At 38.0% G+C, this 25,548-nt stretch overlaps 1 protein-coding gene across 1 annotated transcript in view; it reads left to right on the plus strand.

The window, feature by feature from the left end:
• The window catches only part of LOC137047984 (fucolectin-4-like), a 144,137-nt gene that overhangs the window by 14,563 nt on the left and 104,026 nt on the right, over positions 1-25,548 (plus strand). The window lies entirely within an intron of this gene.

Consider the following 25,548-nt stretch of genomic DNA (forward strand, 5'->3'; position numbering starts at 1 on the left):
TATTTATTTATTTATTTATTTATTTATTTATTTATTTATTTATTTATATATATATATACACACACACAATCTATTATTAAATGTATGTTTACTAATTTGAAATATCTGTCCCATGTATTCATTTCATTCAGTACTTTATGTTTATAAACCTACTGAAACAGATACTGCACCATATAAAATCATCAACTTGTTTATCTTAGTTATCATCATAAGAGTACAAAAAGCGTTAGAAACACTTAGGCAACATGATTTTGTTTTGCTCTGTTGAATTGGAGTTTAACTTGCCTATATTGCTCCAAAGAAAAGTTGTTTTGCAATGCTTTAACATGAATGTGATTTGTAGGTATAGCAGATACTACATTACAGATTGAGAAACACCCCCAGAGACACATTAATCTAATACTCACACATAATAATGTGGTCCTATTCAAAATAAATTGTCCCCATTTGGGCCTTGATACAGCTTAGCAATGTGAGACTTTAAGCAGCCGTTTCAGCACCAGAACAGCTTCCGGGTGGAAAATATTGACCTAAAATGGTCAAATTAATTTGGGTTTGGTATATCCATGTTCAGAAAAACAAATGGTTCCAATTATTTCAAATACAGTAAAATACAGTAATATATCTAACACACCCAGAGCCCAAGTTGTGGCAAAATAGTTCTTGGAGAATCTGTAGTTACTGCCTTTTTCCTTGGCATGGTGCCACGTTTTTGGTAAGTAATACAAAGCAAGAATACAGTAACTGCAAAATAGGGGTAAAATACCAAATTAAAAATGAGGATTGATATGTACAAAAATAAAACTAATATAAAGTAACAAAAAAGCCACATGTCCAATAATCTACCTACAACTACTTAGGCTGGATGACAGGATAACTTTAAAGTCATTTTTCTCAGTTCTGCACTCTGCGTAGTTACTGCCTTTTTGCTTTGTAGGGCAGCATAGGGAATACATGGTTTTCAAAGCTTTTTAACACTTATAGCGCCCCCTATACTCCGATCTCCATAAAACTTTGCATGTGTCTTCAACATGTTATGCCACATATACCCAACAATTTCCGTGAAGTTTTGAGTTTCCCCTTAGGATTTATAGGCTTTTGAGTGTATTTTGCCACGCCTCTTTTCTAAATGGCCCTGTTATAGCCATCCAAATGCAAAAAATCTACTTTTTTTTGATAATTATTGATCTAGAGAGTCCAGAGAATTGTCCTAGACTGGTTTGGTTCTGATTGGGCAAAAAACCAGGGACTAGTTTGCAAAAGTAGGTTTTTAACATAATTGCAAATATTTATTTAATGATTTGATTGACAGCAATGGTTCTGGAGGCAAAGTTGTTCAACATGAGGAGATCTATCATATGATATGCATATTTTGCCGATGTGTGCAACGCCACGTGATTGCAGAGCCATAAAACTCGTTAGCGCCAGCTAGTGGCCGATTTCTTTCAAAATTCTTACAGACCTCTAGGACCATGAGTTAAACATGCCCACTGAGTTTTGTTCCGATCGACCTCCGTTAACCCTGTCTAATAGGTGCTCAAATTTCATTGGCCGATGGCGGCCATGTTTTTTGAGATACGCCAATGTTCTCATAGACAGACATGGTACCTTGGGCCAAGACATTGCATACCAATTTTCCAGTCAATCGGACTAGCGGTCGCGTGGTTATAGCCCTTTTTGTGTTTTTTCCATGTTATAGCGCCACCAAGTGGCCAATCGTCGCGATTTTTTTATCGTGACCAAAGACTGAGCCCATACACATGTGTACCAAGTTTGGTGAAGATATCTCATTTCTTGCTGGAGTTATAGCCTCTTTAGTAAAATAGGCTCCGGCTTAAATGTACATTTCCACGCCCCTTTTCGTTCATGAGTCAAAATTTCAACTTTTTTTTGATAATTATTGATATTCAGACTAGAGAGAACATTTTGGCACTGGTTTGGTTCTGATATGTCAAAAAACCAGGGACTAGTTTGCAAAAGTAGGTTTTTGACAAAATTCAAAATGGCGGAAAAATTTGCATACCGGAAATGAAATCGGAGATATACGTTTTGTTCGTCATGGTCTCAGCTTTCCAATGATATAAGACACTTGACCCTTAGGATGAACGGTTTAGGAGTTATGAGCCAATTCGCGTTTTTGGTTGCTGTAGCGCCACCTATTGGCCAATCTGGCTCATAATTTGATAACCTCTCCTCGATTTTTGGACTACCTATTGACAAAGTTTGAAGTCTCTAGCATTTACGGTTTGGTCTGCACGATGAGTTTTACGGCAGAATAATAATAATAATAATAATAATTAAAGCTGCGAGCAGCATTTAGCGGGGTTCAAGCCATTTAAGGTCTTTAAGCATTTGACGCCTTTTGCATGGAAGGTTTTTAAGCACTGAATGAATTTGAGAGATATCAGGTGAAATGAAATGATTAACTGACAAAATATGATTATTAATATTATAGTAGTGACTTTATAAAGTCTAAATATGAATTATAGAACAATATTAATCAATTGTATGACAAAATTACTATTTTACTTTGCTAACATGATAAACATGTTGCTAGGTGGTTGCTAGGTTGTTCTTGATGGTTGTTATGGTGTTGCTAGGCAGTTGTTAACTGTCACAGATGGTTACTATAATGTTTATAGAGTTCTTACTATGTTCTTTGCCTGATTTAACACTTAGCTAATCACTGCTAGCATGTGTAGCATGTTGGAAGTGCTGTTTGCTAGCATGACAAACAGACAGACAGAGAGACACACACACACACACACACACACACACACACACACACACACACACACACACACACACCACCTATTTTTGTGAAGTTTTGAGTTTTCGTTCAGGATTATTAGGCTTTTGAGCATGTTTTACCACACCTATTCTCTAAATGATCCTGTTATAGCTACCCAAAGTGTAAAGGTCAACATGTTTTTGATAACTATTGATCAGGACAGTCCAGAGAATCATACTGCTGTGGTTTGGTTCCGATCAGGCAAGAAAAACCAAGGACTAGTTTGCAAAACGAGGTTTTTAACATAATTGTGAATATTTAAATAAAGATTTGATTGACAGTATTGGTTATAGAGGCAAAGTTGTTCAGTATGAGAAGATCTATCATAATATATGCATATTATGTGGCTGTTTTAACCCGACCTGATTACAGAGATGGAAAATACCATTTACAGCCAATACAGGCAATTCACCATAGGGAATACATGGTTTTCAAAGCTTTTTAACACTTATAGCGCCCCCTATACTCCGATCTCCATAAAACTTTGCATGTGTCTTCAACATGTTATGCCACATATAACCAATAATTTCCGTGAAGTTTTGGGTTTTCCCTTAGGATTTATAGGCTTTTGAGTGTATTTTGCCACACCTCTTTTCTAAATGGCCCTGTTATAGCCATCCAAATTCAAGAAATCAACTTTTTTTTGATAATTATTGATCTAGAGAGTCCAGAGAATTGTCCTAGACTGGTTTGGTTCTGATTGGGCAAAAAACCAGGGACTAGTTTGCAAAAGTAGGTTTTTAACATTATTGCAAATATTTATTTAACGATTTGATTGACAGAAATGGTTCTAGAGGCAAAGTTGTTCAACATGAGGAGATCTATCATATGATATGCATATTTTGCCGATGTGTGCAACACCACGTGATTGCAGAGCCATAAAACTCGTTAGCGCCAACTAGTGGCCGATTTCTTTCAAAATTCTTACAGACCTCTAAGACCATGAGTCAAACATGCCTACTGAGTTTCGTTCCGATCGACCTCCGTTAACCCTGTCTAATAGGTGCTCAAATTTCATTGGCCGATGGCGACCATGTTTTTTGAGATACGCCAATGTTCTCATAGACATACATGGTACCTTTGGCCAAGACACTACATAACAATTTTCAATTAAATCGGACTAGCGGTCGCGTGGTTATAGCCCTTTTTGTGTTTTTTCCATGTTATAGCGCCACCAAGTGGCCAATCGTCGCGATTTTTTTATCGTGACCAAAGACTGAGCCCATAAACATGTGTACCAAGTTTGGTGAAGATATCTAATTTCTTGCTGGAGTTATAGCCTCTTTAGTAAAATAGGCTCCGCCTTAAATGTACATTTCCACGCCCCTTTTCGTTCCTGAGTCAAAATTTCAACTTTTTTTTGATAATTATTGATATTCAGACTAGAGAGAACATTTTGGCACTGGTTTGGTTCTGATATGTCAAAAAACCAGGGACTAGTTCGCAAAAGTAGGTTTTTGACAAAATTCAAAATGGCGGAAAAATTTGCATACCGGAAATGAAATCGGAGATATACGTTTTGTTCGTCATGGTCTCAGCTTTCCAATGATATAAGACACTTGACCCTTAGGACGAACGGTTTAGGAGTTATGAGCCATTTCGCGTTTTTGGTTGCTGTAGCGCCACCTATTGGCCAATCTGGCTCATAATTTGATAACCTCTCCTCGATTTTTGGACTACCTATTGACAAAGTTTGAAGTCTCTAGCATTTACGGTTTGGTCTGCACGATGAGTTTTACGGCAGAATAATAATAATAATAATAATAATAAAAATCAGCACAAATACAATAGGTGTTCAGCACTTCGTGCTTGAACCCCTAATAATAAATATAGCTGCAAGCAGCCATTATCGGGGCCAAGCGCAAAGAAGAAGACAAGACATGCCAGCATGGCTGGAAGTCTCAAGCCAACTGCAACAATGAGCCATTAAGGACCTATTAAGTTGATTTTAGGCAAAATAGCAGTCAAATTTTAAATACAGTCAATAATAATGGTTTAATGGTTTATCACTTTCGACCAATAGGTGTCACTGTTACGAAACTGATGTGGTTTAGTCAGATTGAGATGACAATGACACATGCAAAGTTTGGTGTCAATATGTCAAAGCATTGCAGAGATACAGCCTCAAGAGTAATTTTTGCATCATGGCTCAACTCTGTTGCAGTGGTATATGAAAACTGTTTTGTCTATCAATCCGAAATCCATAAGTATTTGTCAGCATGGTCTGAAGACGATACGGATCAATTTTGGTGAAAATCGGACAAACGGTCTAGGATGAGTTTGAAAAAGTAGATTTTTAACAAATAACAAGATGGAGCACAGATATGTTTGCAAAATATGGCAAAATTGGTATCTATCTTCTCGGCATGAGCCAATGAATGTATTATGACCAGTCTCATTACAATAGGCTAATTTAATCAAAAGTTATTAGCATTTTTGTACATTTTATTACAACTTTTGACCACAAGGTGGCGCTGCCCCGAAACTTTTTGAATATCTTCGGGACATAGAGCGGAAGACACATACCGAGTTTTGTAATGATACACTAGTGCATTCTTAAATTATAGCATTAGCATTTTAAACCGTAATACTGCATTGAAGTCAATGGGAATTTCATGTTTTGTTTTATTATAGCGCCACCAAGAGGCACAATCCCACCAATTTTTTTATGTGTCCTCGTAGTGAGCCCATACATATGTGTGTCAAGTTTGGTGAAAATATTTCATTTTGTTTTGGAGTTATAGACATTTATATGAAAAAACACGTAAAAAATGACTGACACCTGACTTTGATTGGATTTTACTACCCCTTACTATCAATATTTTGAGATTTGGGCATTAGCATATAGCTATCGACCTATGTTTCCGAACTTCTGAGGCTGGTTTCGTCTCGATCGGACTAGCGGTTTCGAAGATATCAGCAAATGTTTTTTAAGCACTAAATTACAACTCTGCGCAAACCATATGCCGAAACCTGGCAAGTCTGGTATCGTTGGAGTCGGCAAGGATTCAGGAGACCAAAAAACACACTCCCATCAAAATATGTCAACCACACCCAAAGTTATAAGCGTTTGAAAAAAAAAATTCTCCACTAGGTGGCGCTGTTTCGAAACTTCTCAGGCTACTTCAGGGCATCGTGGTGATGACCCATACCAAGTTTCATAACAATCTGTTCATGCGTTCATAAAATACAGCATTTTTGCACATAATTCAAAATGGCCGACATCCAAAATGGCCGACATGGTAAAATTGGATATCAGTCGACTCGGCATGACGCCCTGAATCTAATGAGACCAATTTTATGATTTTTGGATAAACGGTTCAGAAGTTATAAGCCAAAATATGCATTTTTCGTATCTCCGGACCAGTAGGTGGCGCTGCGCCGAAACGCTGCATGTTGCTTCAAGTCATGCTTGTGATGACATGTACCAAGGTTGGTTTGAATACGATAAAGCGTTGCGGAGATATAGCCTTTAGTGTGTTTTTGCAACCTCCACGTAAAATTTGTTTGTGCGTTTATTGAAAACGATTGGACGAATCAACTTGAATTCCATAACTTTTTGTCAACATGCTCTGAAGATGATCTGTTTCAATTTTCGTGAAAATCGGAGCAACGGCCTAGGAGGAGTTCGAAAAAGTAGGTTTTTCAGAAAATTCAAAATGGCGGGAAAATTTGCATACCGGAAAATGACATCATAGGGTGAAATCGAATCGGCTTGAGCCAAGGAATCCGATGAAAAAAGAATTTTGTTTCTAGCCCTTAGGGGTCAAAAGTTATAAGCATAAATATGAGTGAAACTTTGGACAGGTGGTGGCGCTAGAGGGATTGAGTTAGAGGCACCAAATTTGCTATAGTGACAGCTCAGACTGGCCTCTATGAGTGTGCCAAATTTCACAACTTTTTACCATACGGTTCTATGGGCTGCCAGAGACTCCTATGGCGGAAGAAGAAGAAGAAGAAGAAGAAGAAGAAGAAGCAGAATAATAATAATAGGAACACTAACGATTTCAATAGGTGCCTCCGCACCTTCGGTGCTTGGCCCCTAATAATAAAAATCAGCACAAATACAATAGGTGTTCAGCACTTCGTGCTTGAACCCCTAAAAATCAGTACAAATACAATAGGTGTTCAGCACTTCGTGCTTGAACCCCTAAAAATCAGTACAAATACAATAGGTGTTCAGCACTTCGTGCTTGAACCCCTAATAAAAATCAATACAATTACAATAGGGTTTCAGCACTTCGTGCTTGAACCCCTAATTAAAGACATTAAGTTTTATTTAGCAAGTTTTTAAACACTGAAATAATCGATGGAAAAGTCCATTTACAGCCAATATAGGCAATTTACCATAGGAAATGCATGGTTTTTAAAGCTTTTTCACAGTTATAGCGCCACCTATAGTCCGATCTCTTTAAAACTTTGCATGCTTCATCAGCATGTTATGCCACATATACCCAACAATTTTCGTGAAGTTTTGAGTTTCCCCTTAGGATTTATAGGTTTTTGAGTGTATTTTGCCACGCCTCTTTTTTAAATGGCCCTAGTATAGCCATCCAAATGTAAAATTTCATTTTTTTTCAATGATTATTGATCTAGAGAGTCTAGAGAATTATCCTAGACTAGTTTGGTTCCGATCGGGCAAAAAACCAGGGACTAGTTTGCAAAAGTAGGTTTTTAACATAATTGCAAATATTTAATTAACGATTTGATTGACAGCAATGGTTCTAGAGGCAAAGTTGTTCAGCATGAGGAGTTCTATCAAATGATATGCATATTTTGCAGATGTGTGCAACACCACGTGATTACAGAGCCATAAAACTCGTTAGCGCCAACTAGTGGCCGATTTCTTTCAAAATTCTTACAGACCTCTAGGACCATGAGTCAAACATGCCCATCAAGTTTCGTTCCGATCGGCCTCTGTTAACCCCGTCTAATAGGTGCTCGAATTCATTGGCCGATGGCGGCCATGTTTTTTGAGATACGCCAATGTCCTCATAGAAGTACATGGGGCCTTGGACCAAGACACTGCATACCAATTTTCAGGTCAATCGGACTAGCGGTCGCGTGGTTACAGCTCTTTTCATGTTTTTTTCACATTATAGCGCCACCCAGTGGCCAATCGTCGCGATTTTTTTATCGTGACCTCAAATTGAGTCCCTACATATGTGTACCAAGTTTGGTGAAGATATCTCATTTCGTTCTTGAGTTATAGCCTCTTTAGTAAAATAGGCTCCGCCTTCAATGTACATTTTCACGCCCCTTTTCGTCTGTGAATCGAAATTTCAACTTTTTTTCGATAATTATTAATAGTAAGACTACAGTGAACATTTTGGCACTGGTTTGGTTCCGATCGGTCAAAAAACCAGGGACTAGTTCGCAAAAGTAGGTTTTCAAAAAAATTCAAAATGGCGGAAAAATTTTCATGACGGAAATGAAATCGGAGATATACGTTTTGTTCGGCTTAAGCCAAGGATTCCAATGATGTAAGACACTTGAATGTGCGACAATGGGTTTTCGAGATATAAGCAAAATAGTATTTTTTTTTTGTTTTTTGCGCTATAGCGCCACCTATTGGCCAATCGGGCTCATACTTTGATAACCTCTCCTCGATTTTTGGACTACCTTTTGGCAAAGTTTCAAGTCTCTAGCACTTACGGTTTGGGCTGCACGATGCGTTTTAGGGGAGAAGAAAAATAATAATAATTAAAGCTGCAAGCAGCATTTGAGCGGGGTTCAAGCATTTAAGGGCGTTTAAGCACTGAGGCATTAAAGACATTAAGTTTTATTTAGCAAGATATTAAACACTGAAATAATAGATGAAAAAGTCAATTTACAGCCAATATAGGCAATTTACCATAGGAAATGCATGGTTTTTAAAGCTTTTTAACAGTTATAGCGCCACCTATAGTCCGATCTCTTTAAAACTTTGCATGCTTCATCAGCATGTCATGCCACATATGCCCAACAATTTTCGTGAATTTTTGAGCTTCCCTTTTGGGTTAGCGCCAACTAGTGGCTGATTTCTTTCAAAATTCTTACAGACCTCTAGGACCATGAGTCAAACATGTCCACTGAGTTTCGTTCCGATCGACCTCCGTTAACCCCATCTAATAGGTGCTCAAAATTCATTGGCTGATGGCGGCCATGTTTTTTGAGATACACCAATGTCCTCATAGACTTATATAGTAACTTGGGCCAAGACACTGCATACCAATTTTCAGGTCAATCGGACTAGCGGTCGTTGTTTTTTTCACATTATAGCGCCACCAACTGGTCAAACGTCGCGGTTTTTTTATTCGAGACCAAAAAATGAGCCCATACACATGTGTACCAAGTTTGGTGAAGATATCTCATTTCCTTCTTAAGTTATAGCCTTTTTAGTAAAATAGGCTCCGCCCACAACATTCTTTTTCCACCCCTTAGCAACCGTAAATCGAAATTTCAACTTTTTCTCAATGAATATTGATATTCAGACTACAGAGAACATTTTGGCACTGGTTTGGTTCCGATTGGGCAAAAAACCAGGGACTAGTTCGCAAAAGTAGGTATTTAACATAATTGCAAATATTGAATTAATGATTTGACTGACAGCAATGGTTCTAGAGGCAAAGTTGTTCAGTATGAGGAGATCTATCACATGATATGCATATTTTGTGGATGGGTGCCACACCACGTGATTACAGAGCCATACAAATCTTTAGCGCCAACTAGTGGCCGATTTCTTTCAAAATTCTTACAGACCTCTAGGGCCATGAGTCAAACATGCCCATCAAGTTTTGTTCCGATCAGCCTCCGTTAACCTTGTCTTATAGGTGCTCAAACTTCATTGGCCGATAGCGGCCATGTTTTTTGAGATACGCCGATGTTCTCATAGACATACATGGGGTCTTGGGCCAAGACACTGCTTTCCCATTTTCAAGTCAATAAGACTAACGGTCAGGTGGTTATACCCCTTTTTATGTTTTTTTCATGTTATAGCGCCACCATGTGGCCAATCGTCGCGATCTTTTTATCGTGACCAAGGACTGAGCCCATAAATATGTGTACCAAGTTTGGTGACGATATCTCATTTCCTTCTTGAGTTATAGCCTTATTATTAAAATAGGCTCCGCCCTGAACATCCATTTTGACGCCCTTTAGCAAACATGAATCGAAATTTCAACTTTTTTTCAATGAATATTGATATTCAGTCTCCAGAGAACATTTCTGCACTGGTTTGGTTCCGATTGGTCAAAAAACCAGGGACTAGTTCGCAAAAGTAGATTTTCGACAAAATTCAAAATGGCGGACAAATTTTCATGACGGAAATGAAATCGGAGATATACGTTTTGTTCGTCATGGTCTCAGCTTTCCAATGATATAAGACACTTGACCCTTAGGAGCAACGGTTTAGGAGTTATGAGCCCTTTCGCGCTTTTGGTTGCTATAGCGCCACCTATGGGCCAATCTGGCTCATAATTTGATAACCTCTCCTCGATTTTTGGACTACCTGTTGACAAAGTTTGAAGTCTCTAGCATTTACGGTTTGGTCTGCACGATCGCTTTTACGGCAGAAGAATAATAATAATAATAATAATAATAATAATAATAATTAAAGCTGCGAGCAGCATTTAGCGGGGTTCAAGCCATTTAAGGTCTTTAAGCATTTGACACCTTTTGCATGAAAGGCTTTTAAGCACTGAATGAATTTGAGAGATATCAGGTGAAATGAAGTGATAAAATGACAAAATGTGATTTTAAATATTATAATAGTGACTTTATAAAGTCTAAATATGAATTGATCAGGAGAGTGCAGAGAATCATACTGCTGTGGTTTGGTTCTGATCAGGCAAAAAACCTAGGACTAGTTTAGAGGCAAAGTTGTTCAGTATGAGAAGATCTATCATAATATATGCATATTATGTGGCTGTTTTAACCCCACCTGATTACAGAGATGGAAAATACCATTTACAGGCAATTCACCATAGGGAATACATGGTTTTCAAAGCTTTTTAACACTTATAGCGCCCCCTATACTCCGATCTCCATAAAACATTGCATGTGTCTTCATCATGTTATGCCACATATACCCAACGATTTTCGTGAAGGTTTGAGTTTCCTCTTAGGATTTATAGGCTTTTGAGTGTATTTTGCCACGCCTCTTTTCTAAATGGCTCTGTTATAGCCATCCAAATGGAAGAAATCAACTTTTTTTTGATAATTATTGATCTAGAGAGTCCAGAGAATTGTCCTAGACTGGTTTGGTTCTGATTGCGCAAAAAAACCAGGGACTAGTTCGCAAAAGTAGGTTTTTAACATTATTGCAAATATTTATTTAACAATTTGATTGACCGAAATGGTTCTAGAGGCAAAGTTGTTCAACATGAGGAGATCTATCATATGATATGCATATTTTGCCGATGTGTGCAACACCACGTGATTGCAGAGCCATAAAACTCGTTAGCGCCAACTAGTGGCCGATTTCTTTCAAAATTCTTACAGACCTCTAGGACCATGAGTTAAACATGCCTACTGAGTTTCGTTCTGGTCGACCTCCGTTAACCCTGTCTAATAGGTGCTCAAATTTCATTGGCCGATGGCGGCCATGTTTTTTTAGATACGCCAATGTTCTCATAGACAGACATGGTACCTTGGGCCAAGACACTGCTTACCAATTTTCAAGTCAATCGGACTAGCGGTCGCGTGGTTATAGCCCTTTTTGTGTTTTTTCCATGTTATAGCGCCACCAAGTGGCCAATCGTCGCGATTTTTTTATCGTGACCAAAGAATGAGCCCATAAACATGTGTACTAAGTTTGGTGAAGATATCTCATTTCTTGCTGGAGTTATAGCCTCTTTAGTAAAATAGGCTCCGCCTTAAATGTACATTTCCACGCCCCTTTTCGTTCATGAGTCAAAATTTCAACTTTTTTTTGATAATTATTGATATTCAGACTAGAGAGAACATTTTGGCACTGGTTTGGTTCTGATATGTCAAAAAACCAGGGACTAGTTCGCAAAAGTAGGTTTTTGACAAAATTCAAAATGGCGGAAAAATTTGCATACCGGAAATGAAATCGGAGATATACGTTTTGTTCGTCATCGTCTCAGCTTTCCAATGATATACGACACTTGACCCTTAGGATGAACGGTTTAGGAGTTATGAGCCATTTCGCGTTTTTGGTTGCTGTAGCGCCACCTATTGGCCAATCTGGCTCATAATTTGATAACCTCTCCTCGATTTTTGGACTACCTATTGACAAAGTTTGAAGTCTCTAGCATTTACGGTTTGGTCTGCACGATGAGTTTTACGGCAGAATAATAATAATAATAATAATAATTAAAGCTGCAAGCAGCATTTAGCGGGGTTCAAGCCTTTAAGGCCTTTTAAGCACATAGGCATTAAAGTCATTAAGTTTTATTTAGCAAGATTTTAAACACTAAAATGATAGATGGAAAAGTCCATTTACAGTCAATATAGGCAATTTAACATAGGAAATGCATGGTTTTTATAGCTTTTTAAAAGTTATAGCGCCACCTATAGTCCAATCTCTTTAAAACTTTGCATGCTTCATCAGCATGTTATGCCACATATACCCAACAATTTTCATGAATTTTTGAGCTTCCCTTTTGAGTTAGCGCCAACTAGTGGCCGATTTCTTTCAAAATTCTTACAGACCTCTAGGACCATGAGTCAAACATGCCCACCGAGTTTCGTTCCGATCGACCTCTGTTAACCCCATCTAATAGGTGCTCAAACTTCATTGGCCGATGGCGGCCATGTTTTTTTAGATACGGCAATGTCCTCATAGAAATACTTGGTGCCTTGGACCAAGACACTGCATACCAATTTTCAGGTCAATCGGACTAGCGGTCGTGTGGTTATAGCTATTTACATGTTTTTTTCACATTATAGCGCCACCAAGTGGCCAATCGTCGCAATATTTTTATCGTGACCAAAGAATGAGCCCATACACATGTTTACCAAGTTTGGTGAAGATAGCTCATTTCCTTCTTGAGTTATAGCCTTTTTAGTAAAATAGGCTCCGCCCACAACCTTCTTTTTCCACCCCTTAGCAACCGTGAATCGAAATTTCAACTTTTTCTCAATGAATATTGATATTCAGACTACAGAGAACATTTTGCCACTGGTTTGGTTTCGATCGGTCAAAAATCCAGGGACTAGTTCGCAAAAGTAGTTTTTCGACAAAATTCAAAATGGCGGAAAAAATTTCATGACGGAAATGAAATCGGAGATATACGTTTTGTTCGCCAAGGACTCAGCTTTTTAATGATATAAGACACTTCATTGTGGACCAAAGGGTTTAGGAGTTATGCCCCTTTTTGCGCATTTGGTTGCTGTAGCGCCACCTATTGGCCAATCGGGGTCATACTTTCTGAGGTTCTCCCCAAATTGAGGACTACCATCTGACAAAGTTTCAAAGTTCCACGCTTTACGGTTTGGGCTGCACGATGCGTTTTAGCGGAGAATAATAATAATAATAAAAATCAGTACAATTACAATAGGGTTTCAGCACTTCGTGCTTGAACCCCTAATAATAATTAAAGTCATTAAGTTTTATTTAGCAAGATTTTAAACACTAAAAAATAATAGATGGAAAAGTCCATTTACAGTCAATATAGGCAATTTAACATAGGAAATGCATGGTTCTTATAGCTTTTTAACAGTTATAGCGCCACCTATAGTCCAATCTCTTTAAAACTTTGCATGCTTCATCAGCATGTTATGCCACATATACCCAACAATTTTCGTGAATTTTTGAGCTTCCCTTTTGAGTTAGCGCCAACTAGTGGCCGATTTCTTTCAAAATTCTTACAGACCTCTAGGACCATGAGTCAAACATGCCCACCGAGTTTCGTTCCGATCAACCTCTGTTAACCCCATCTAATAGGTGCTAAAACTTCATTGGCCGATGGCGGCCATGTTTTTTTAGATACACCAATGTCCTCATAGACATACATGGTGCCTTGGACCAAGACACTGCATACCAATTTTCAAGTCAATCGGACTAGCGGTCGCGTGGTTATAGCCCTTTTCATGTTTTTGTCACATTATAGCGCCACCAAGTGGCCAATCGTCGCAATTTTTTTATCGTAACCTCAAATTGAGCCGATACACATGTGTACCAAGTTTGGTGACGATATCTCATTTCCTTCTTTAGTTATAGCCATTTTAGCAAAATAGGCTCCGCCCACAACATTCTTTTTCCACCCCTTAGCAACCGTGAATCGAAATTTCAACTTTTTCTCAATGAATATTGATATACAGACTACAGAGAACATTTTGCCACTGGTTTGGTTTCGATCGGTCAAAAAACCAGGGACTAGTTCGCAAAAGTAGTTTTTCGACAAAATTCAAAATGGCGGAAAAATTTTCATGACGGAAATGAAATCGGAGATATACGTTTTGTTCGCCAAGGACTCAGCTTTCCAATGATATAAGACACTTGATTGTGGACCAAAGGGTTTAGGAGTTATGACCCTTTTTGCGCATTTGGTTGCTGTAGCGCCACCTATTGGCCAATCGGGGTCATACTTTCTGAGGTTCTCCCCAAATTGAGGACTACCATCTGACAAAGTTTCAAAGTTCCACGCTTTACGGTTTGGGCTGCACGATGCGTTTTAGCGGAGAATAATAATAATAATTAAAGCTGCGAGCAGCATTTAGCGGGGTTCAAGCCATTTAAGGTCTTTAAGCATTTGACGCCTTTTGCATGAAAGGTTTTTAAGCACTGAATGAATTTAAGAGATATCAGGTGAAATGAAGTGATAAACTGAAAAATGTGATTTTAAATATTATAATAGTGACTTTATAAAGTCTAAATATGAATTGATCAGGAGAGTGCAGAGAATCATACTGCTGTGGTTTGGTTCCGATCAGGCAAAAAACCTAGGACTAGTTTAGAGGCAAAGTTGTTCAGTATGAGAAGATATATCATAATATATGCATATTATGTGGCTGTTTTAACCCCACCTGATTACAGAGATGGAAAATACCATTTACAGGCAATTCACCATAGGGAATACATGGTTTTCAAAGCTTTTTAACACTTATAGCGCCCCCTATACTCCGATCTCCATAAAACATTGCATGTGTCTTCAACATGTTATGCCACATATACCCAACATATTTCGTGAAGTTTTGAGTTTCCTCTTAGGATTTATAGGCTTTTGAGTGTATTTTGCCACGCCTCTTTTCTAAATGGCTCCTTTATAGCCATCCAAATGCAAGAAATCAACTTTTTTTTGATAATTATTGATCTAGAGAGTCCAGAGAATTGTCCTAGACTGGTTTGGTTCTGATTGCGCAAAAAACCAGGGACTAGTTCGCAAAAGTAGGTTTTTAACATTATTGCAAATATTTATTTAACAATTTGATTGACCGAAATAGTTCTAGAGGCAAAGTTGTTCAACATGAGGAGATCTATCATATGATATGCATATTTTGCCGATGTGTGCAACACCACGTGATTGCAGAGCCATAAAACTCGTTAGCGCCAACTAGTGGCCGATTTCTTTCAAAATTCTTACAGACCTCTAGGACCATGAGTCAAACATGCCTACTGAGTTTCGTTCTGGTCGACCTCCGTTAACCCTGTCTAATAGGTGCTCAAATTTCATTGGCCGATGGCGGCCATGTTTTTTTAGATACGCCAATGTTCTCATAGACAGACATGGTACCTTGGGCCAAGACACTGCTTACCAATTTTCAAGTCAATCGGACTAGCGGTCGCGTGGTTATAGCCCTTTTTGTGTTTTTTCCATGTTATAGCGCCACCAAGTGGCCAATCGTCGCGATTTTTTTATCGTGACCAAAAACTGAGCCCATAAACATGTGTACCAAGTTTGGTGAAGATATCTCATTTCTTGCTGGAGTTATAGCCTCTTTAGTAAAATAGGCTCCGCCTTAAATGTACATTTCCACGCCCCTTTTCGTTCATGTGTCAAAATTTCAACTTTTTTTTGATAATTATTGATACTCAGTCTAGAGAGAACATTTTGGCACTGGTTTGGTTCTGATATGTCAAAAAACCAGGGACTAGTTTGCAAAAGTAGGTTTTTGACCAAATTCAAAATGGCGGAAAAATTTGCATACCGGAAATGAAATCGAAGATATACGTTTTGTTCGCCAAGGTCTCAGCTTTCCAATGATATAAGACACTTGACCCTTAGGACGAACGGTTTAGGAGTTATGAGCCATTTCGCGTTTTTGGTTGCTGTAGCGCCACCTATTGGCCAATCTGGCTCATAATTTGATAACCTCTCCTCGATTTTTGGACTACCTATTGACAAAGTTTGAAGTCTCTAGCATTTACGGTTTGGTCTGCACGATGAGTTTTACGGCAGAATAATAATAATAATAATAATAATAATAATAATAAAAATCAGCACAAATACAATAGGTGTTCAGCACTTCGTGCTTGAACCCCTAATCAGCACAAATACAATAGGTGTTCAGCACTTCGTGCTTGAACCCCTAATAATAAAAATCAGTACAATTACAATAGGGTTTCAGCACTTCGTGCTTGAACCCCTAATAATAATAATAATAATAATAATTAAAGCTGCAAGCAGCATTTAGCGGGGTTCAAGCGTTTAAGGCCTTTAAAGCACATAGGCATTAAAGACATTAAGTTTTATTTAGCAAGATTTTAAACACTGAAATAATAGATGGAAAAGTCCATTCACAGCCAATATAGGCAATTTACCATAGGAAATGCATGGTTTTTAAAGCTTTTTAACAGTTATAGCGCCACCTATAGTCCGATCTCTTCAAAACTTTGCATGCTTCATCAGCATGTCATGCCACATATACCCAACAATTTTCGTGAATTTTTGAGCTTCCCTTTTTGGTTAGCGCCAACTAGTGGCCGATTTCTTTCAAAATTCTTACAGACCTCTAGGACCATGAGTCAAACATGCCCACCGAGTTTCGTTCCGATCGACCTCCGTTAACCCCATCTAATAGGTGCTCAAAATTCATTGGCTGATGGCGGCCATGTTTTTTGAGATACTCCAATGTCCTCATAGACTTATATAGTAACTTGGGCCAAGACACTGCATACCAATTTTCAGGTCAATCGGACTAGCGGTCGTTGTTTTTTTCACATTATAGCGCCACCAACTGGTCAAACGTCGCAATTTTTTTATCGAGACCAAAAAATGAGCCCATACACATGTGTACCAAGTTTGGTGAAGATATCTCATTTCCTTCTTAAGTTATAGCCTTTTTAGTAAAATAGGCTCCGCCCACAACATTCTTTTTCCACCCCTTAGCAACCAGAAATCGAAATTTCTACTTTTCTCAATGAATATTGATATTCAGACTACAGAGAACATTTTGGCACTGGTTTGGTTCCGATTGGGCAAAAAACCAGGGACTAGTTCGCAAAAGTAGGTATTTAAAGCATTTGACGCCTTTTGCATGAAAGGTTTTTAAGCACTGAATGAATTTGAGAGATATCAGGTGAAATGAAGTGATAAACTGACAAAATGTGATTTTTAAATGTTATAATAGTGACTTTACAAAGTCTAAAGTCTATGAATTATAGAACAAAATGACTAATTTAACCAGTAGGGTGGCAGCAGAGAAACATTCATTGGCTCAGTTTCATTTACCATGATTCTATTATGATTTACCATAGCTTACCACAATTTACCCCATTCTAGTATGATTAACCATGATTATTTTGTGATTTACTATAGTTTACCACAATCTAGTATGATTTACCATGATTTTATTGTGATTTACCATAGTTTACCATGTTGTATTATGATTTACCATGATTCTAGCATATTTTACCATGATTTACCATGTTCTAGCATGGTTTACCATGATTTACCACATTTTAGTATGATTTACTATGATTCTATTGTGATTTACCATAGTTTACCATGATTTACCACGTTCTAGAATGATGTACCATGATTCTATTGTGATTTACCATAGTTTACCATGATTTACCACGTTGTATTTTGATTTACCATGATTCTAGCATATATTACCATGATTTACCACATTCTAGCATGGTTTACCATGATTTACCACGTTCTAGAATGATGTACTATGATTCTATTGTGATTTACCATAATTTACCATGATTCTAGCATATATTACCATGATTTACCACATTCTAGTATGATTTACCAAGATTCTAGCGTATTCCATAAAAAAAATGATTTACCATGATTCTAGCATATATTACTATGATTTACCATGTTCTAGTATGATTTACCATCATTCTAGCATATATTACTATGATTTACCACGTTCTAGTATGATTTACCATGATTCTAGCATATATTACCACGATTTACCACGTTCTAGTATGATTTACAATGATTCTAGCATATATTACTATGATTTACCATGTTCTAGTATGATTTACCATGATTCTAGCATGGTTTACCATAGTTTAACACGATTTACCATGTTCTGGCATGGTTTACCATGATTTACCACGTTCTAGTATGATTTACTATGATTCTATAGTGATTTACCATAGTTTACCATGATTTACCACAATTTACCACATTGTAGTATGATTTACCATGATTCTATTGTGATTTACCACGTTCTAGTATGAACAAATTAATTGGTCAACATTGTCAAAATGTCATTTGCAATGTAGTTATAATGATTTTCTAAACTGGCTTACTGACCAGAATGAACCAATGAGTGGTCTTCTGCTGCCCTCTGGTGGCCGTTTATTATAGCAATTTTTGGGAACACACCATTTAAAGCAATGGTACCTCATCACATTTCTCACTTTTATAGAGGCATATATTGCCCGATCTCCATGAAATTTTTCATGCTTCTTTAGAGTAATATTCTGCACGTGCCCACCTATTTTTGTGAAGTTTGTAGTTTTCATTCAGGATTAATAGGTTTTTGAGCATGCTTTGCCAGGCCCCCTCTTTTTAAATGACCCTGTTATAGTCATCCAAATTCAAAAGTTCAATTTTTTTCAATGAATATTTATCTAGAGAGTCTAGAGAATTGCCCTAGATTGGTTTGGTTCCGATCGGGGAAAAAACCAGGGACTAGTTTGCAAAAGTAGGTTTTTAACATAGTTGCAAATATTTAATTAATGATATGATTGACAGCAATAGTTCTAGAGGCAAAGTTGTTCAACATGAGGAGATCTATCAGGTGATATGCATATTTTGTGGATGGGTGCCACACCACGTGATTACAGAGCCATAAAACTCGTTAGCGCCAACTAGTGGCCGATTTCTTTCAAAATTCTTACGGACCTCTAGTGCCATGAGTCAAACATGCCCATCAAGTTTTGTTCCGATCAGCCTTCGTTACCCTTGTCTTATAGGTGCTCAAATTTCATTGGCCGATAGCGGCCATATTTTTTAAGATACGCCAATGTCCTCATAGACATACATGGTACCTTGGGCCAAGACACTGCATACCAATTTTCAGGTCAATCGGACTAGCGGTCGTGTGGTTATAGCTATTTTCATGTTTTTTTCACATTATAGCGCCACCAAGTGGTCAATCGTCGCGATTTTTTTATCGAGACCAAAGAATGATCCCATACACATGTGATCCAAGTTTGGTGAAGATATCTCATTTCGTTTTTGAGTTATAGTTTTTTTAGTAAAATAGGCTCCGCCCTGAGCATCCATTTTGAATCCACTTATCTTTCGTGAATCGAAATTTCAACTTTTTCTCAATGAATATTCATATTGAGACTACAGACAACATTTTGGCACTGGTTTGGTTCCGATCGGTCAAAAAACCAGGGACTAGTTCGCAAAAGTAGGTTTTCAACAAAATTCAAAATGGCGGAAAATTTTTAATGACGGAAATGAAATCGGAGATATACGTTTTGTTCGTCATGGTCTCAGCTTTCCAATGATATAAGACACTTGACCCTTAGGAGCAACGGTTTAGGAGTTATGAGCCCTTTCGCGTTTTTGGTTGCTATAGCGCCACCTATGGGCCAATCTGGCTCATAATTTGATAACCTCTCCTCGATTTTTGTACTACCTATTGGCCAAGTTTCAAGTCTCTAGCCCTTACAGTTTGGTCTGCACGATGCGTTTTTCGGCTGAATAATAATAATAATAATAATAATTAAAGCTGCAAGCAGCATTTAACGGGGTTCAAGCCTTTAAGGCCTTTTAAGCACATAGGCATTAAAGACATTAAGTTTTATTTAGCAAGATTTTAAACACTAAAATAATAGATGGAAAAGTCCATTTACAGCCAATATAGGCAATTTACCATAGGAAATGCATGGTTTTTAAAGCTTTTTAACAGTTATAGCACCACCTATAGTCCAATCTTTGTAAAACTTTGCATGCTTCATCAGCATGGTATTCCACATATACCCAACAATTTTCGTGAAGTTTTGAGTTTTCCCTTAGGATTTATAGGCTTTTGAGTGTATTTTGCCACGCTTTTTTTCTAATTGGCCTTGTTATAGCCATCCAAATGCAAAAGTTCAACTTTTTTTCAATGAATATTTATCTAGAGAGTCTAGAGAATTGTCCTAGACTGGTTTGGTTCCGGTCGGGCAAAAAACCAGGGACTAGTTTGCAAAAGTAGGTTTTTAGCATAATTGCAAATATTTAATTAATGATTTGATTGACAGCAATGGTTCTAGAGGCAAAGTTGTTCAGCATAAGGAGATCTATCAAATGATATGCATATTTTGCCAATGTGTGCAGCACCACGTGATTACAGCACCATAAAACTCGTTAGCGCCAACTAGTGGCCGATTTCTTTCAAAATTCTTACAGACCTCTAGGACGATGAGTCAAACATACCCACTGAGTTTCATTCCGATCGACCTCCATTAACCCTGTCTAATAGGTGCTCAAACTTCATTGGCCGGTGGCGGCCATGTTTTTTGAGATACGCCAATGTCCTCATACACATACATGGGGCCTTGGGCCAAGACACTGCATACCAATTTTCAGGTCAATCGGACTAGCGGTCGTGTGGTTATAGCTATTTTCATGTTTTTTTCACATTATAGCGCCACCAAGTGGCCAATCGTCGCGATTTTGTTATCGTGACCTCAGATTGAGCCCATACACATGTGTACCAAGTTTGGTGAAGATATCTCATTTTGTACTTGAGTTATAGCCTTTTTAGTAAAATAGGCTCCGCCCTAAATGTACATTTCCACGCCCCTATTCATCCGTGAATCGAAATTTCAACTTTTTTTCAATGAATATTGATATTCAGACTACAGAAAACATTTTGGCACTGGTTTGGTTCTAATCGGTCAAAAAACCAGGGACTAGTTTGCAAAAGTAGGTTTTCAACAAAATTCAAAATGGTGGAAAAATTTCCCTACCGGAAATGAAATCGGAGATATACGTTTTGTTTGCCAAGGACCCAGCTTTCCAATGATATAAGACACTTGAGTGTGGACCAAACGGTTTAGGAGTTATGAGCCTTTTCACGCTTTTGGTTGCTGTAGCGCCACCTATTGGCCAATCGGGGTCATACCTCCTGAGGGTCTTCCCAGAGTGAGGACTACCATCTGACAAAGTTTCAACGCTCCAGCCCTTACGGTTTTGGCTGCACGATGCGTTTTACCGGAGAATAATAATAATAAAAATCAGTACAATTACAATAGGGTTTCAGCACTTCGTGCTTGAACCCCTAATAAAGCTGCAAGCAGCATTTAAGCGGGGTTCAAGCCTTTAAGGCCTTTTAAGCACATAGGCATTAAAGACATTAAGTTTTATTTAGCAAGGTTTTAAACACTAAAATAATAGATGGAAAAGTCCATTTACAGCCAATATAGGCAATTTACCATAGGAAATGCATGGTTTTTATAGCTTTTTCACAGTTATAGCGCCACCTATAGTCCGATCTCTTTAAAACATTGCATGCTTCATCAGCATGTCATGCCACATATACCCAACGATTTTCGTGAAGTTTTGAGTTTCCCCTTAGGATTTATAGGCATTTGAGTGTATTTTGCCACGCCTCTTTTTTAAATGGCCCTGTTATAGCCATCCAAATGCAAAAGTTCAACTTTTTTTTGATAGTTATTGATCTAAAGAGTCCAGACAACTGTCCTAGACTTGTTTGGTTCTGATCGGGCAAAAAACCAGGGTCAAGTTCACAAAAGTAGGTTTTTAACATAATTACGAATATTTAATTAACGATTTGATTGACAGCAATGGCCCTAGAGGCAAAGTTGTTCAACATGAGGAGATCTATCATATGATATAAATATTTTGCAGATGTATGCAACACCACGTGATTACAGAGCCATAAACATAATAGGTGCTCAAATTTCATTGGCCTATGGCGGCCATGTTTTTTGAGATACGCCAATGTCCTCAAAGACATACATGGTACCTTGGGCCACGACACCGCATACCAATTTTCAAGTCAATCGGACTAGCGGTCGTGTGGTTATAGCCGTTTTTGTGTTTTTTTCATGTTATAGCGCCACCAAGTGGCCAACTGTCGCGATATTTTTATCGTGACCAAATATTGAGCCCATACACATGTGTACCAAGTTTGGTGAAGATATCTAATTTCCTTCTTGAGTTATAGCCTTTTTAGTAAAATAGGCTCCGCCCTGAACGTCCATTTTGAAGCCCCTTAGCAAAAATGAATCAAAATTTCAACTTTTTTTTGATAATTATTGATATTCAGACTAGACAGAACATTTTGACACTGGTTTGGTTCCGATATGTCAAAAAACCAGGGACTAGTTCGCAAAAGTAGGTTTTCGACAAAATTCAAAATGGCGGAAAAATTTCCATGACGGAAATGAAATCGGAGATATACGTTTTGTTCGGCTTGAGCCAAGGATTCCAATGATGTAAGACACTTGAATGTGCGACAATGGGTTTTCGAGATATAAGCAAAATAGTAATTTTTTTTTGTTTTTTGCGCTATAGCGCCACCTATTGGCCAATCGGGCTCATACTTTGATAACCTCTCCTCGATTTTTGGACTACCTTTTGGCAAAGTTTCAAGTCTCTAGCACTTACGGTTTGGGCTGCACGATGCGTTTTAGGGGAGAAGAAAAATAATAATAATAAAAATCCTTACAATAACAATAGGTTTTCAAGCACTTCGTGCTTGAACCCCTAATAAAAATCAGTACAATTACAATAGGGTTTCAGCACTTCGTGCTTGAACCCCTAATAATAAAAATCAGTACAAATACAATAGGGTTTCAGCACTTCGTGCTTGAACCCCTAATAAAAATCAATACAATTACAATAGGGTTTCAGCACTTCGTGCTTGAACCCCTAATAATAACAAGCAGCATTTAGCGGGGTTCAAGCATTTAAGGCCTTTAAACAGTTAAGGTCTTTTGTATTTAAGGCCTTTAAGCATTAAATTAATTAAAACTGAGATGAAATGAAGATCTGAGCATTCATTGAGGATTTATTAAAGGCTTTCGGGGACACTTGGTCAAGGCCACATATTGAAATGACCCAATTATAGCCATCCAAATGCAAATGCCAGTCATTTTGGATCATTATTGACCTGTCAGAATGAGCAGATCTAACAAATCATTTGAACATTATACAATAATAGATACAAAAGACCATTTACAAAAATTACAGGAAATTTACCATAGCAAACGCATCAAAGCTTTTATAGTTATAGCGCCACCTATAGACCAATCTCCATAAAAGTTTGAATGCTTGTTTAGAGTCACATGTCACATTTACTTAACTATTTTTGAGAAGATCTAAACATTTATTGAGGAGTTAAAGGTTTAGGTACACTTGGTCAAAGTCACATTTTGATATGACCCTATTATAGCCATCCAAATGCAAAAGTAATTTTTTGGGATAATTATTGAGAATGAGGACATATGTCATGGTAGCTTGCTGTCACGTGACGAATTGGGCGGTGTCTGAGCCCGTCCACCATTTTGGGATCCTACGCTATCGGTTGCCAGGGGCAACATTGTAAGAGCGATACAGAGATCGGAGCAGGAAAGACGGCTTGAGGAATTATCATCACCGCGTTTAAACGGAGAAATGGAGGCCTCTTACAGGGAGAAACTTACTACCAGCGTCAGGCAGAGGTATTTAAGCTGGCTGAGATCAAAAACGTCGACCCATACGAGCTGCCTGCAGCACAATGGAACAGAGACCTAACGTTAGATGCTTTACTACCTTCCTGAAATGTTTCTATACATATATTTTCTGTGCATTCTGAATAATAAATAAATAAATCTCCCCACTATCCTGCAGCAGTCCAGTGCTCGTCCTCTCAGTAAGAGTTTTTCTTGTACTGATCATATTTAATACCTGTTGAGATTTGATTTCTAAATGAATTTGACTAATAAAAAGGATCGCTTGTGTGTGCTGGTGCTTTTAGTCCAGCCTTCTTAAGTAGAATAAATGCTCGGTACGTGCCTTAAATTAATGTAACGTTAGAGGAAAATTTGTCAACTATAGGCCTACTCTGAATATTAATTAAGCGTTTTGGGCATAAACATGTAAATTACATACAGTAAAATGATTGATAGTGAAAATGACAGAATAGTGATCAAAATGTTTAATACAAATAAATAAAGGATCGTATTCATCAGGTGTTACACACTTCAGCTTCGCGGTCACGAGTTTAGACGATGACTGACACCCTGTGGTGAATTATAGCGTATGTTTATCAGCAGCTGCTTTCTCAGCTCGGCTTGGGTGGATTAAAACTTCATGTTACATTGAGTTTAGAAAATGATGTACTTAATAATCATCAGAATATCTCTTCTCCAGTCTCTGTCCGAATCCACTAAGGCGAGTACTATCCTCCCAAAATGGCAGAAGGGGGAGGATTCCGTGATCTCTATGGGCGGGGCACTGTGTCGTGACGACATCTCATTCTCAATTGATCTAGAGAGTCAGAATGAGCAGATCTAACAAATGATTTGAACATTATATGATAACAGATGGAAAAGGCCATTTACAGCCAATAAAGGGAATTTACCATAGGAAATGCATGGTTTTAAAGCTTTTTAACAGTATAGCGCCACCTATGGTATGATCTCCATAAAACTTTGCATGCTTCTTCAGCATGTTATGCCACATATACCCAACAATTGTCGTGAAGTTTTGAGTTTTTCCTTAGTATTTATAGGCTTTTGAATGTATTTTGCCACACCTCTTTTCTAAATGTCCCTGTTATGGCCATCCAAATGCAAAAGTTCAACTTTTTTTTCAAAGATGATTGCTCTAGAGAGTCCAGAGAATTGTCCTAGACTGGTTTGGTTCCAATCGGGTAAAAAACCAGGGACTAGTTTGCAAAAGTAGGTTTTTAACATAATTGCAAATATTTAATGAACGATTTGATTGACAGCAATGGCTCTAGAGGCAAAGTTATTTAACATGAGGAGATCGATCAATTGATATGCATATGGTGTGGATATGTCAAACACCACGTGATTACAGAGCCATAAAACTCGTTAGCGCCAACTAGTGGTTGATTTCTTTCAAAATTCTTACAGACCTCTAGGGCCATGAGTCAAACATGCCCATCAAGTTTCGTTCTGATTGGCCTCCGTTAACCTTGTCTTATAGGTATCAACTTCATTGGCCGATGGCGGCCATGTTGATTGAGATACGCTGATGTCCTCATATACATACATGGGGCCTTGAACCAAGATACTGCATACCAATTTTCAAGTCAATCAGACTAACAGTCAGGTGGTTATAGCCGTTTTTATGTTTTTTTTAACATTATAGCGCCACCTAGAGCCCAATCATCGCGATTTTTTTATCGTGACCAAAGATTGAGCCCATACA

This window comes from Pseudorasbora parva, chromosome 19 (assembly GCF_024679245.1).
Source record: "Pseudorasbora parva isolate DD20220531a chromosome 19, ASM2467924v1, whole genome shotgun sequence".
In the NCBI taxonomy this organism is placed as follows: Eukaryota; Metazoa; Chordata; class Actinopteri; order Cypriniformes; family Gobionidae; genus Pseudorasbora; species Pseudorasbora parva.